Source organism: Sphaerodactylus townsendi, linkage group LG02 (assembly GCF_021028975.2).
Source record: "Sphaerodactylus townsendi isolate TG3544 linkage group LG02, MPM_Stown_v2.3, whole genome shotgun sequence".
NCBI lineage: Eukaryota > Metazoa > Chordata > Lepidosauria > Squamata > Sphaerodactylidae > Sphaerodactylus > Sphaerodactylus townsendi.
The window spans coordinates 175562979-175575778 of record NC_059426.1 but is presented as its reverse complement, the minus strand read 5'-3'; positions in this window follow the sequence as shown (position 1 = coordinate 175575778).

Sequence of the window (12800 nt, the reverse complement as noted above, 5' to 3'; positions counted from 1 at the left end):
TCTTACTACTACTACTACTACTGCTGCTGCTGCTGCTGCTGCTGCTGCTGCTGCTGCTGCTGCTGCTGCTGCTGCTACTACTACTACTAAGCCTCTTCAAAAGTGGGCCAAGGCCCATACAGAATACAAGCTATTTTGGGTGCAAGAACTTGGCACTGAGATTTCACCTCAAGAAAAACGTGAAGTGAATTTGGACTTCCCCCTCAGGCAACACAGCTGAGGAATTCCAAGGGAAGCCAAAAGAGTTTCAGGCAGGGGAGCCAAACTTCTCCAGAGGGTTTCGTGTACCTGCCCGTGCGCGCAGGAGGCCGAGGCTCGCACTGAGACCCAGCAACTGCCTTCCACCCGGCTGGATGCCAATGCGCGAAAACAGAACAAGACTTCAGGTATGCGTTAAATTAGCATCTTCGGTCACGAGACTGAATTTGAATACTACAGGTACACACACAGCTGGTACTGGAGATGGATTCCCGCAAGCTAAAGATAGTCTTATGAGCAAACTGTTGAAATAAAATTCAAGTCCGGCGTGGAGAACTGCGGATTTACTTGTCACAAAGCAACTGTATCATTCACAAAGCAAAGCAAATGTATAATTCCTGCTAATGGCCTCTTCTAAAGTTGCAAATTACCAGGTGGAGCACAGAGGTCTCCCGGAATTACAGCTGATCTCCAGCCAACAGAGTTCGATTCTCCTGGAGGAAATAGCTGGTTGGGAGGAGGAGGAGGAGTTTAGATTTATACCCCACCTTTCTCTCCTGTAAGGAGACTCAAGGTGGCCTACAAGCTCCTTTCCCTTCCTCTCCCCACAACAGACACCTTGTGAGGCAGGTGGGTCCGAGAGAGTCCTGAGAGAACCGTGACTGGCCCACGGTCACCCAGCAGGAATGTAGGAGTGCGGAAACACATCTGGTTCACCAGATAAGCCTCTGCCACTCAGGTGGAGGAGTGGGGAATCAAACCCGGTTCTCCAGATTAGAATCTACCTGCTCTTAACCGCTACACCACACTGGAAAAATGACTGACACTTTTCTATGTAGAAGGATGTCACTCTGCTAACTCTGAGAACTTAAGCAGACTATGTGGGAGAGGGCGGGAAGGGATGAGTCAGTGCTAGATTCTCGCAGTTCCTTCTTCCGTGCCCAACATAATACCAATCGCCACTTTGGGGTCAAAAAGGAATTTTCCTCCAGGCCAGATTGGCCAGGGATCTGTGATGTTTTTTGCCTCCCTTGGGGCATAAAGCAGGGGGTCCCTGAGGGAAGTGGTGGGGGTAGTTTTGAAACCCCTGCATTGTGCAGGAAGTCAGACTAGGGGGCCTTTGGGGTCCCTTCCCGCTCGGTGTTTCCATTATTCTAAAATCTGATTCTTTGTGGGAGCAGCAGTGGCGTAGTGGCTAAGAGCAGTGGCTAAGAGCAGGTGCACTCTGATCTGGAGGAACCGGGTTTGATTCCCAGCTCTGCCACTTGAGCTGTGGAGGCTTATCTGGGGAACTAGATTAGCTTGTCCACTCCAACATAAGCCAGCTGGGTGACCTTGGGCTAGTCACAGCTTCTCCGAGCTCTCTCAGCCCCACCTACCTCACAGGGTGTTTGTTGTGAGGGGGGAAGGGCAAGGAGATTGTCAGCCCCTTTGAGTCTCCTGCAGGAGAGAAAGGGGGGATATAAATCCAAACTCTTCTCCTCTTCTTCTTTTTGTGCTTCCCTGAGCTTGCACATCAGAGAGCCAGAGCGATATTCTTGTTTTCTAGAAGACAGGGCAACATTTTAAAAAAAACAATAAGCAAACAAGAATCTCTACAGGCACAAATACAGGCCAGGACTTGGTTTGGAAAGAACTCACTCGGCGAGGGGGCGGGGGCCAGGTGGAAGGAACACTGTGTGCGTTCCGCAAAACGTCCTCTCCGCGTGAGCCGCCTGGAAAATGCCAGGAGGTCCTCGTTGTCACCTCTCCAGTGAGAGAGAGAGAGAAAAGCCCTCTCTCCCTCTCTCTCCTGGCAGCCAGGCCTTTCCTGTGCCAGCAGCCGGCTCCAGGACCACCACAATAGACAGCCCCGGCCGCGGGTGCCAGCAGGAAACGCCGCTCGAGATCCAGATGTTCTCACTGGAAAAAATAACAGGCGGGTCTGGCATCTGGATCTGGCAGCTGCCAGGAGCCGACTCATCTGCCGCTGCAGGTGTCCCCGTCCCTGGCACGCTCCGAGGGAGGCAAGGAGAGCCGGGCGGACCCGACACCCCGAGAGAGGACGTGTTTTCAGCTTAGCACAGCACATGCTCTGCGCGGCCCCTGCTCAGAGGAATCCCAGATGTTCCTGCGGCCTGCGCATGCCTGCTGGAAGCATTAGGCCCTCTGGAGCCTGGAGATGAAGAGTAGAAGAAGAAGAAGAGTTTGGATTTATATCCCCCCTTTCTCTCCTGCAGGAGACTCAAAGGGGCTTACAATCTCCTTGCCCTTCCCCCCTCACAACAAACACCCTGTGAGGTAGGTGGGGCTGAGAGAGCTCAGAGAAGCTGTGACTAGCCCAAGGTCACCCAGCTGGCATGTGTGGGAGTGCACAGGCTAATCTGAATTCCCCAGATAAGCCTCCACAGCTCAGGCGGCAGAGCTGGGAATCAAACCCGGTTCCTCCAGATTAGATACACGAGCCCTTAACCTCCTACGCCACTGCTGCTCCCGGCCCAAGGCCCCTATAGGCGTTTTTTTGCACAGGTCATGTCACGAAATGTCAGAGCGTTGCATTGGTAAAGAAGATTTGGTCTTTATATCCTGTTTGTCTCTACCTTTAAGGAGACTCAGAGCGACTTACAATCCCCTCCCTACATTAGACACCTTGTGAAGCAGGTGGGGCTGGGGCCTTGGACCGGGAGCAGCAGGGGCGTAGGAGGTTAAGAGCTCGTGTATCTAATCTGGAGGAACCGGGTTTGATTCCCAGCTCTGCCACCTGAGCCGTGGAGGCTTATCTGGGGAATTCAGATTAGCCTGTGCACTCCCACACACGCCAGCTGGGTGACCTTGGGCTAGTCACAGCTTCTCGGAGCTCTCTCAGCCCCACCCACCTCACAGGGTGTTTGTTGTGAGGGGGGAAGGACAAGGAGATTGTAAGCCCCTTTGAGTCTCCTACAGGAGAGAAAGGGGGGATATAAATCCAAACTCTTCCTCCTCCTCCTCCTCCTCCTCCTCCTTCTTCTAGAAGCAGCGAATCGAACCCAGTTCTCCAGTTAGTGTGTAGGACAGCGATGGCGAACCTTTTCGAGACCGAGTGCCCAAATTGCAACCCGAAACCCACTTATTTATCGCAAAGTGCCAACACGGCAATTTAACCTGAATGCTGAGGTTTTAGTTTTAAAAAAACGGTTTGCTCCGAGGCACGCGTTACTCGGGTATAAGCTTGGTGAAGGAACCGTGCAACGCTTCGAATGGGTGAATCACGACCCTAGGAGGGTTTACTCAGAAGCAAGGCCAGCCTAGATATGTGTGTGTGGGGGGGGGGTGATTTTCTGATCCCCCACATGACGAACTCTTTGTGCGCATGCCCACAGAGAGGACTCTGAGTGCCACCTCTGGCACCCGTGCCATAGGTTCACCATCACTGGTGTAAAAGCAGGGAATCAAACCCAGTTCTCCACATTAGAGTGTAGAAGTGGGGAATTGAACCTGGTCCTCCAGGTTAGAGTCCGCCGCTTTTACCCACTATGCCACACTGGCCTAAACCACTGTGTTGCCACATATTGCTGGGAGTATACTCCAGACCATAGGTGTCAAACTTGCGGCCCTCCAGATGTTATGGACTACAATTCCCATAATCCCCTGCCAGCATCATGCATGGGTTTCACCCTCAAAATAAGTGCTTTTTTTTGCAAAAGATAATCTGTGGGTCGCTTACATTTCTTTCACCTTTCTAATAAAGTGCACAACCTGCAAATTACTAGTAATGTACTGTGAATAACGTACACCGGTTCAAACATCTTATTCTGCAGCCAGTGATGAACATTTCACTAGCAAAAATATTTTTAAAAAGAGCTACTTTTTTTAAAAAAATGCCCTTGCATTTATGGAGCAATAGTGCCCCCTACTGTTCCATCATGAACACCGTTACTCAAAGTCTTCTCTTCTGTAACGAATGAATTGCCCTCCAATCGATTCCCCCAGCCTGCCGTTTTTCACCTATTTAATTAATTAATTCTCCCCGCCAAGTATCCAAGGAGGAAAGTCGTTTCCATGCGCTGATCTCCTGTACAAATCGGAGTTGTGGAATTTAGATCAGAATGGCTAGCTTATAAGTAAGATAATCAAGAGGACATTTTCTTTGATACAGCACTGGATTAAGTACTAAATATAACTGATTAATTAATGGCTGAGATAGCTAATAGGTTATAATTAATGTAATTATAACTTAAAATGAAATATAATCAGAAACATGAGACGTATTAATGTATCTTTGATATTAGATTGTGTATCATATGTTTTACTACCTGGAAGTCCACTTTAATACACTATTCCTTTTTTTATTTTTTCTTCTTTATGTTTTTATATAATTTCCTTTAATGTTTTATATGTTTTCAATTATGTAAACACAACCTGAAATTGTATCTTTTTTGTATTTCTTCTTTGTTTATTGTACACTGTGATTAAAGAATTAAAATCAGGGGGGAAAAAAAGAAAGAATTATCTGTCTTAAAAACAAACACGTTCCAAAAAACTAAATCTGCAATTGAATTTTGCAGATGTTATAAAAGTGGTTGGGAGTTTTAAAGTGGCGGGAGTTTGGGTGGACAGACAGACTGCAGTTCTGGCAACGGCGATCACATGCAAAGTCCCTTCACACGCTCGGTCCTTCGTATCGAAGGAACAGCCTCTCCATCTACGCTCCATCACAACAGCTTTCGCTCACCCACTCCAGGCTTTCTGAAGGTGCCAAGCCAGAAATGCACAAAATCATCACCTGCCCATACATATTTCCCTGGAATCCTGGGTAATTTGAAGGGTAGACTCTATGTGGCATTGTACCCTGTTGAGGTCCCTCTCCAGGCTACTGAAAGTGTGCCCCCAGGCCTCTTCCACACATGCAGAATGCACTTTCAATCCACTTTCAGAATTGTTTGCAAGTGGACTTTGCTATTCCCCACAGTAAAATCCAGCTGCAAAGTGCATTGGAAGTGGATTGAAAGTGTGTTATTCTGCACGTGCGGAAGGGTTCCCGACTAGGTAGTTAATGCACTTTCAATCCACTTTCAGAATTGTTTGCAAGTGGACTTTGCTATTCCACACAGTAAAATCCAGCTGCAAAGTGCACTGAAAATGGATTGAAAGTGTGTTATTCTGCATGTGCGGAAGGGTTCCTAACTAGGTAGTTAATGCACTTTCAATCCACTTTCAGAATTGTTTGCAAGTGGACTTTGCTATCCCACGCAGTAAAATCCAGCTGCAAAGTGCACTGAAAATGGATTGAAAGTGTGTTATTCTGCATGTGCGGAAGGGTTCCTGACTAGGTAGTTAATGCACTTTCAATCCACTTTCAGAATTGTTTGCAAGTGGACTTTGCTATCCCACGCAGTAAAATCCAGCTGCAAAGTGCACTGAAAATGGATTGAAAGTGTGTTATTCTGCACGTGCGGAAGGGTTCCCGACTAGGTAGTTAATGCACTTTCAATCCACTTTCAGAATTGTTTGCAAGTGGACTTTGCTATTCCACACAGTAAAATCCAGCTGCAAAGTGCACTGAAAGTGGATTGAAAGTGTGTTATTCTGCATGTGCGGAAGGGTTCCTGACTAGGTAGTTAATGCACTTTCAATCCACTTTCAGAATTGTTTGCAAGTGGACTTTGCTATCCCACGATAAAATCCAGCTGCAAAGTGCACTGAAAATGGATTGAAAGTGTGTTATTCTACATGTCTTGGAAGGGTTCCGACTAGGTAGTTAATGCACTTTCAATCCATTTTCAGAATTGTTTGCAAGTGGACTTTGCTATCCCACGCAGTAAAATCCAGCTGCAAAGTGCACTGAAAATGGATTGAAAGTGTGTTATTCTGCATGTGCGGAAGGGTTCCTGACTAGGTAGTTAATGCACTTTCAATCCACTTTCAGAATTGTTTGCAAGTGGACTTTGCTATCCCACGCAGTAAAATCCAGCTGCAAAGTGCACTGAAAATGGATTGAAAGTGTGTTATTCTGCATGTGCGGAAGGGTTCCCGACTAGGTAGTTAATGCACTTTCAATCCACTTTCAGAATTGTTTGCAAGTGGACTTTGCTATCCCACGCAGTAAAATCCAGCTGCAAAGTGCACTGAAAATGGATTGAAAGTGTGTTATTCTGCATGTCGCTTGGAAGGGTTCCCGACTAGGTAGTTAATGCACTTTCAATCCACTTTCAGAATTGTTTGCAAGTGGACTTTGCTATCCCATAGTAAAATCCAGCTGCTAAGTGCACTGAAAATGGATTGAAAGTGTGTTATTCTGCATGTGCGGAAGGGTTCCCGACTAGGTAGTTAATGCACTTTCAATCCACTTTCAGAATTGTTTGCAAGTGGACTTTGCTATCCCACGCAGTAAAATCCAGCTGCAAAGTGCACTGAAAATGGATTGAAAGTGTGTTATTCTGCATGTGCGGAAGGGTTCCCGACTAGGTAGTTAATGCACTTTCCAGGCACTTTCTGAAGTGTTTGCAAGTGGACTTTGCTATCCCACGCAGTAAAATCCAGCTGCAAAGTGCACTGAAAATGGATTGAAAGTGTGTTATTCTGCATGTGCGGAAGGGTTCCCGACTAGGTAGTTAATGCACTTTCAATCCACTTTCAGAATTGTTTGCAAGTGGACTTTGCTATTCCACGCAGTAAAATCCAGCTGCAAAGTGCATTGGAAGTGGATTGAAAGTGCGCTATTCTGCATGTGCGGAAGGATTCCCAGACTAGGTAGTTAATGCACTTTCAATCCACTTTCAGAATTGTTTGCAAGGGGACTTTGCTATTCTACACAGTAAAATCCAGCTGCAAAGTGCATTGAAAGTGGATTGAAAGTGCGCTATTCTGCATGTGCGGAAGGGTTCCCAGACTAGGTAGTTTCTATAGCAACCGGTGTATCATATTTAAAAGCTTATGCTTGCTTTGAGATTTTTGTTTTCAGATTTCAGTAGTCCAAATTCCATTGTACGGTAACAGTCAAGTGGTGGAAGCAGTTACCGTACAGAGAGGGTGAGAAGAAATGTTTGGGTTTATACCCCTCCTGTAAGGAGTCTCAAAGCAACTTACAAGCTCCTTCGCTTCCTCTTCCCGCAACTGACACCTTGTGGGGTACAGTGACGTAGCTAGAGGCGGGAAAGGGCTGGAGCCTTGGGCACCATTTTCCAGGAGCGCCCAGCAGGGCAGACCCTTGCAACGGTGTCCTATCCCAAACTGCAGGGGTTTGGGGGTGGGGCACAGTTGTATGCTTGCCCCCCCACCGGCTCAAATGGGCCCTTGCTGCCCCCCCTTAATGTCTATAGTCATAAAGAGGGGATACTGTTTGTTTACATTTGAAGTCTTCCTTCCGGTAGGTTAACCCTGTTGCTGGTCTTTTCCTCAGGTTTCTCAGTTAATGTTCACAATGGTCGAATCCCCACCACCGTCTTAGCCAGGTTTCAGAACACAAACTAACCAGGTTTGAGGGACGACCTCCCCATTGCTTGCGAGGCAGATTCCGTTTCTGGTGCTCGTTCTCCCCGTCAATCCGTGTTCCGGCAGGACCTGGTTGCAAGTGTCATAGACCCCATTAACACGGTTCAGAGCTGATCCGAGGGGAGGGATGAGGGTTGAAACCCTGACTCATTTCCCACCCTGGAGTGTGACGCAGAATTTGGGCAACCAATCAGCACTGCAATGCGCGCGCAGCCTTTCCTTGGTTTCATTTCCGCTTTTGTGATCGGCCAGCATAAGGGGATGCAAATGTTAAACAGTCAAACACGTAACTTTGAATTGTTAATGGTTTACACAGGTAACGATTAACTGTTTGCACAGTTAAACGTTGAACTTTTACACAGTTTTTTTAAATCACGCCCCTACAATGTACGTTTCCGCAGTGGGAAAAGGTCCCACCCCATCAAGGTACACCAGCCAATCAGGGGAGACCGGCGAAGTGAGCTGGCCTGGTAGTGGGGATTGCTAAGAGTTCTGCAACCGAGTGTGTCTGCTGTGTGCTCGCTGCAGTGGGGAGGGAGCAACTCCGATGAAGAGGACACGGTTTCACAACGAACAGGTTTCGATCTGCGTGCAAATTTCAAGTGGGGATTCGACCAATGGCCCCATGAGCTTATGAATGTACCGAAATCTTTGGACTGAATGTCAGCATTGATCTGTTAGTCCACTAGCATGAGATTGCTTGGTGTGGAAACGTAGGTCCTTGTGACGTTTTCTACCAACGTGGTAGTGGAAGGGATCTGTGAGCTGCGATCAATTTTCCTCTAGCCTTCTTTAAGAGTCTGAAAATGGGCGTCCAAAATGAAATATGCTTGCCAAAGTCAGTCGGTCGGGGCCAGCAAAATGGAGTTTCTTGCAGTGAAAGTAAAGGAAGTCCCTTGTGCAAGAATCAGGTCATTACTGACCCATGGTTAATGTCACATTAACCATGTTTATTAGACAGTTTGCTGACAAAGTGGTTTGTCGTTGCCTCCCCAAGTCATCTACACTATGTCCCCAGCAAGCCGGGCACTCATTTTACCTATCTTGGATGGACAGAAGGCAGAGCCAGCTACCGGAAACCTCTTACATTCAAACTAATATGCTTACTTTATTACAGGCATTCCGTTTCTAGACAGGAAAGTTTCCTAATCTAGTTTAGGGAAGATACAGGACCTGTCAGGATAGTATCTATGGCCCTCTCCGCACACACAAGGCGACTCAGGTTCGACTCGTGTCCGTGGAAATCCGTTACCTGAGCTCGACTCCTCCGTTCTCCGCACAGCAGCTGACTCATGTCTCCGGAGCCGAGTTCAGAGGGCGGGACCACCTCCCTGCGCTGCGTCCTGATTGGTTGCTGAGTTACCTGAGCTCAACTCCGCTGTTACTGGGTTTTTTAAAAGGAGCTCTTCTTGCCGCCGCCACGAGTCTCCCGTTCTGTGCATGGGCGAAATACTGCGCTGTGATTGGCTGGCTGGCAGAGTCGAAGCGAGGGAGATTCCGCACTCACGCCGGCTTCGGCTTGAGTGCAAACCGAGTTCGCCAGTCGACTCAACTTCCCAGTCGAGCTCGAAAATTTAACGGCGAGAGGGGGGTGAGTCGAGTCAGACACGAGTCCGATGCTACGGCTGTGCGGAGTACCCGGGTCGGACCCAAGTCAATCTAAGGTCAAATCCTACAGTGCGGAAGGGCCCTATGTGATTGAGATGCATTCCTTCTTCAGTGCAACTGCTTAAAACAACAAATCAATGCTGCTCAAAGATATATGGAACCAGCCTTTTATATATAAGCACTGGCATCTGGAGCATTCTTTCCTTGACCTTTACTTTATGGCTTCACACGTTTTGTAGATAACTAGGCTTCCCCTGACATTCCGGTCCCATGAGAAAGAGTCAGATCTTGTGGGGCAGGAAGCCAGGTGGCTCTCTCACTATCTGCTGCCGACCTTGGGGTGCCTTGGTTCCAAAGACTGTTTTTCACAAATTCTTGTGAAAGAGAGAGGACAGACTCCTAACGAGGATAAAGGGGATGGCAAATGTCAGGTTTGTCAGAACTGGCTTTGGTACTTCGACACCTCATCAATAAAAGCTACTGATCAATAAAGAGTCTGTTTATTGGTTTAAGGTTCCGAGACCTAAAACCTGTGCCATGCTCTCGTGGTTGCAAGACGGAGAAATGGGGTGGAGAGAAGGTGTAAACAGCAGGATGTTTTCCTAGACAATAGCACTGTGAACGTCACTGTCAGAGCAGTAGAAAAAGAATGTTCAGGGCCTTGACCCCTCTATCTCTCTAGTTGTCCCCCTGAGAAGTCTGAGGTTAAGAGTCATAAGAACATAAGAACAAGCCAGCTGGATCAGACCAGAGTCCATCTAGTCCAGCTCTCTGCTACTCGCAGTGGCCCACCAGGTGCCTTGGGGAGCTCACACGCAGGATGTGAAAGCAATGGCCTTCTGCGGCTGTTGCTCCCGAGCACCTAGTCTGTTAAGGCATTTGCAATCTCAGATCAAGGAGGATCAAGATTGGTAGCCATAGATCGACTTCTCCTCCATAAATCTGTCCAAGCCTCTTTTAAAGCTATCCAGGTTAGTGGCCATAACCACCTCCTGTGGCAGCATATTCCAAACACCAATCACACGTTGCGTGAAGAAGTGTTTCCTTTTATTAGTCCTAATTCTTCCCCCCAGCATTTTCAATGAATGCCCCCTGGTTCTAGTATTGTGAGAAAGAGAGAAAAAAATCTCTCTGTCCACATTTTCTACCCCATGCATAATTTTATAGACTTCAATCATATCCCCCCTCAGACGTCTCCTCTCCAAACTAAAGAGTCCCAAACGCTGCAGCCTCTCCTCATAAGGAAGGTGCTCCAGTCCCTCAATCATCCTCGTTGCCCTTCTCTGCACTTTTTCTATCTCTTCGATATCCTTTTTGAGATGTGGCGACCAGAACTGAACACAGAACACAGAAGTCCTTGACTTCTAACCATCACTTCCTGTATCAATGAGGCTGTAGTCTTAAAAAAATTATGCCACAATGTTACACCACCAACACCACCCCCGACTTATTGCAATGCCTAAGATAAAATAAATAGGTGAATTTGCTTCATTTTTGATGACAAGCGGTGAGAAAGCATGGTTTTGGCTTGAGAGCTCGGTCTTCAGTTGGTTTGTCTGCCCGTAGAGAAAAGAAAGGTGCAGATCGGTTTGTCTGGATCATGTGTATGGGTACTCTTCTACTAAAGACTTCCCTCAGTCCTTCACACTTCCCAGCAAATTCTAATTCTCGTTCTGTAACGGGGCCGAAGGCTTTCAAGCAGAATTCTGCAAACTCTCAGCAACCTACGGTGGCCACGATGCTTTGGGCAAAACAGGCTCGGGAAAGTCACATTAAAACCAATTAAAATAAGTAACGTGACTGCGCTCCCGGTCTCTGTGCACAGATCTTGCTGCACATATTCAGAGAACGCAGACGATAACCTGACTCCGAAAATTACAAGTGAACTCCAGACTGCACAACTCCAGACGTGTTCTTTTGCACGTTTTAATTTGGGAGCAGCTTAGTAGGGTGGAGGCTGGAAATCGTCCAGAATTACAACTGATCACCAGGCTACAGAGATCACTTTTCCAGGACAAAATGGCTGCCTCACTGGCTAGACTTCTTGGCTTTTTACCTCTCTGAGGTCTCTTTCCTTTGCTATGACGGGAAAGTGTCCGCAGCCCTGGAAACGGCACACCTCTTCTCTAGCCCGTGAAGGATACGCAAACGCCAGCCAACCTTAACACAATCAGCTCTCCTGAGTTCTATTCTTACCTAGCTTTACCCTATCATGCCCCTCCAGCCCCACTACCAGGGGACCATCCAACCTTACCGTGAATTGAAATACCTCAGAGTTGTAATGTCATCGACTCTATACAAATCTAACAAAAAGCTGGACGCTCCCTGGCTTTGAGGCAGGAAGCCATCGTCCACTGTATTGTTCTCTCTTGAGAACAGGAACTCTGCTTTGTTCAGGAAGGTTGGCTCCCTTAACATTGCCAGAGGGTCAATTTTTCTATATCCAGCCCTCCCAAACCAGGCCCCCTTGCCTTTAGAACATATGCTATCTTTGGTTCTAGTTCCATTAGGCCCAGGAGCAGCTCTGGCACTGGATTCCGCTTTCTTGGACCTTCCTCTTCTGAATCCGGTAAATATCTCCCTTCCTGCAATGAGCTCTGCTATTCCAAACCGATCTTTAACGACTATCAAAACCCTAGGCCCCTTGATTCTCTGTGCAGAGGTGTAGCTGGGTCAGAGTACCCCACCCACCCACCCCGGCACACGCCCGGTGCAACGTGCACCCCCTGTCCCCTGGTAGCTCCGCCTCTGTCTCTGCACATGTTTTTACTGAAATGCGTGTGTATATGATTTTGTTCTTCGATAAAATTGTTGACAAAAATTTCAGCCCAAGCTGCACTAGGTTTCCTCCTGCTAATTTCCCCAAACTAATTCCAGTAACAACACAATTCCAAACTAATTTCCCCAAACTCAATTCCGGTAATAACACAATCAGAAAGTCAGAGAGAGAGAGTCAGAGAGAGAGAGTCAGAGAGAGAGTCAGAGAGAGAGAGAGAGTCAGAGAGAGAGAGTCGGAGAGAGAGTCAGAGGGAGAGAGTCGGAGAGAGAGAGAGAGTCAGAGAGAGAGAGTCAGAGAGAGAGAGAGAGTCAGAGAGAGAGTCAGAGAGAGAGAGTCGGAGAGAGAGAGAGTGTCAGAGAGAGTCGGAGAGAGAGAGTCAGAGGGAGAGAGTCGGGGAGAGAGAGTCAGAGAGAGAGAGAGAGTCAGAGAGAGAGAGAGAGTCAGAGAGAGAGAGAGAGAGAGAGAGTCAGAGAGAGAGAGAGAGAGAGAGAGAGAGAATATATATAACTCTTCAACATTTCAGGCAGAAACTGGGTTTAACAGGATGCTTTTTAAAATAAACATATTGTTTAAAAATATTTTCTTGCATACAATCAGCTTTTCTTCAGTCTTGCAGTGAAGATCCTTGTGCTATGGCAATTTTTAAAAAATACTGGCACAGCTAATCAGGTCAGCCAGAAGCTCTGCTAGGCAATTGCCCCCTGACTCCTCCCACTATCTAAACCAGTTGGTGGGCATTAGGAAAGATGTCAGCAGGAACCAGGGT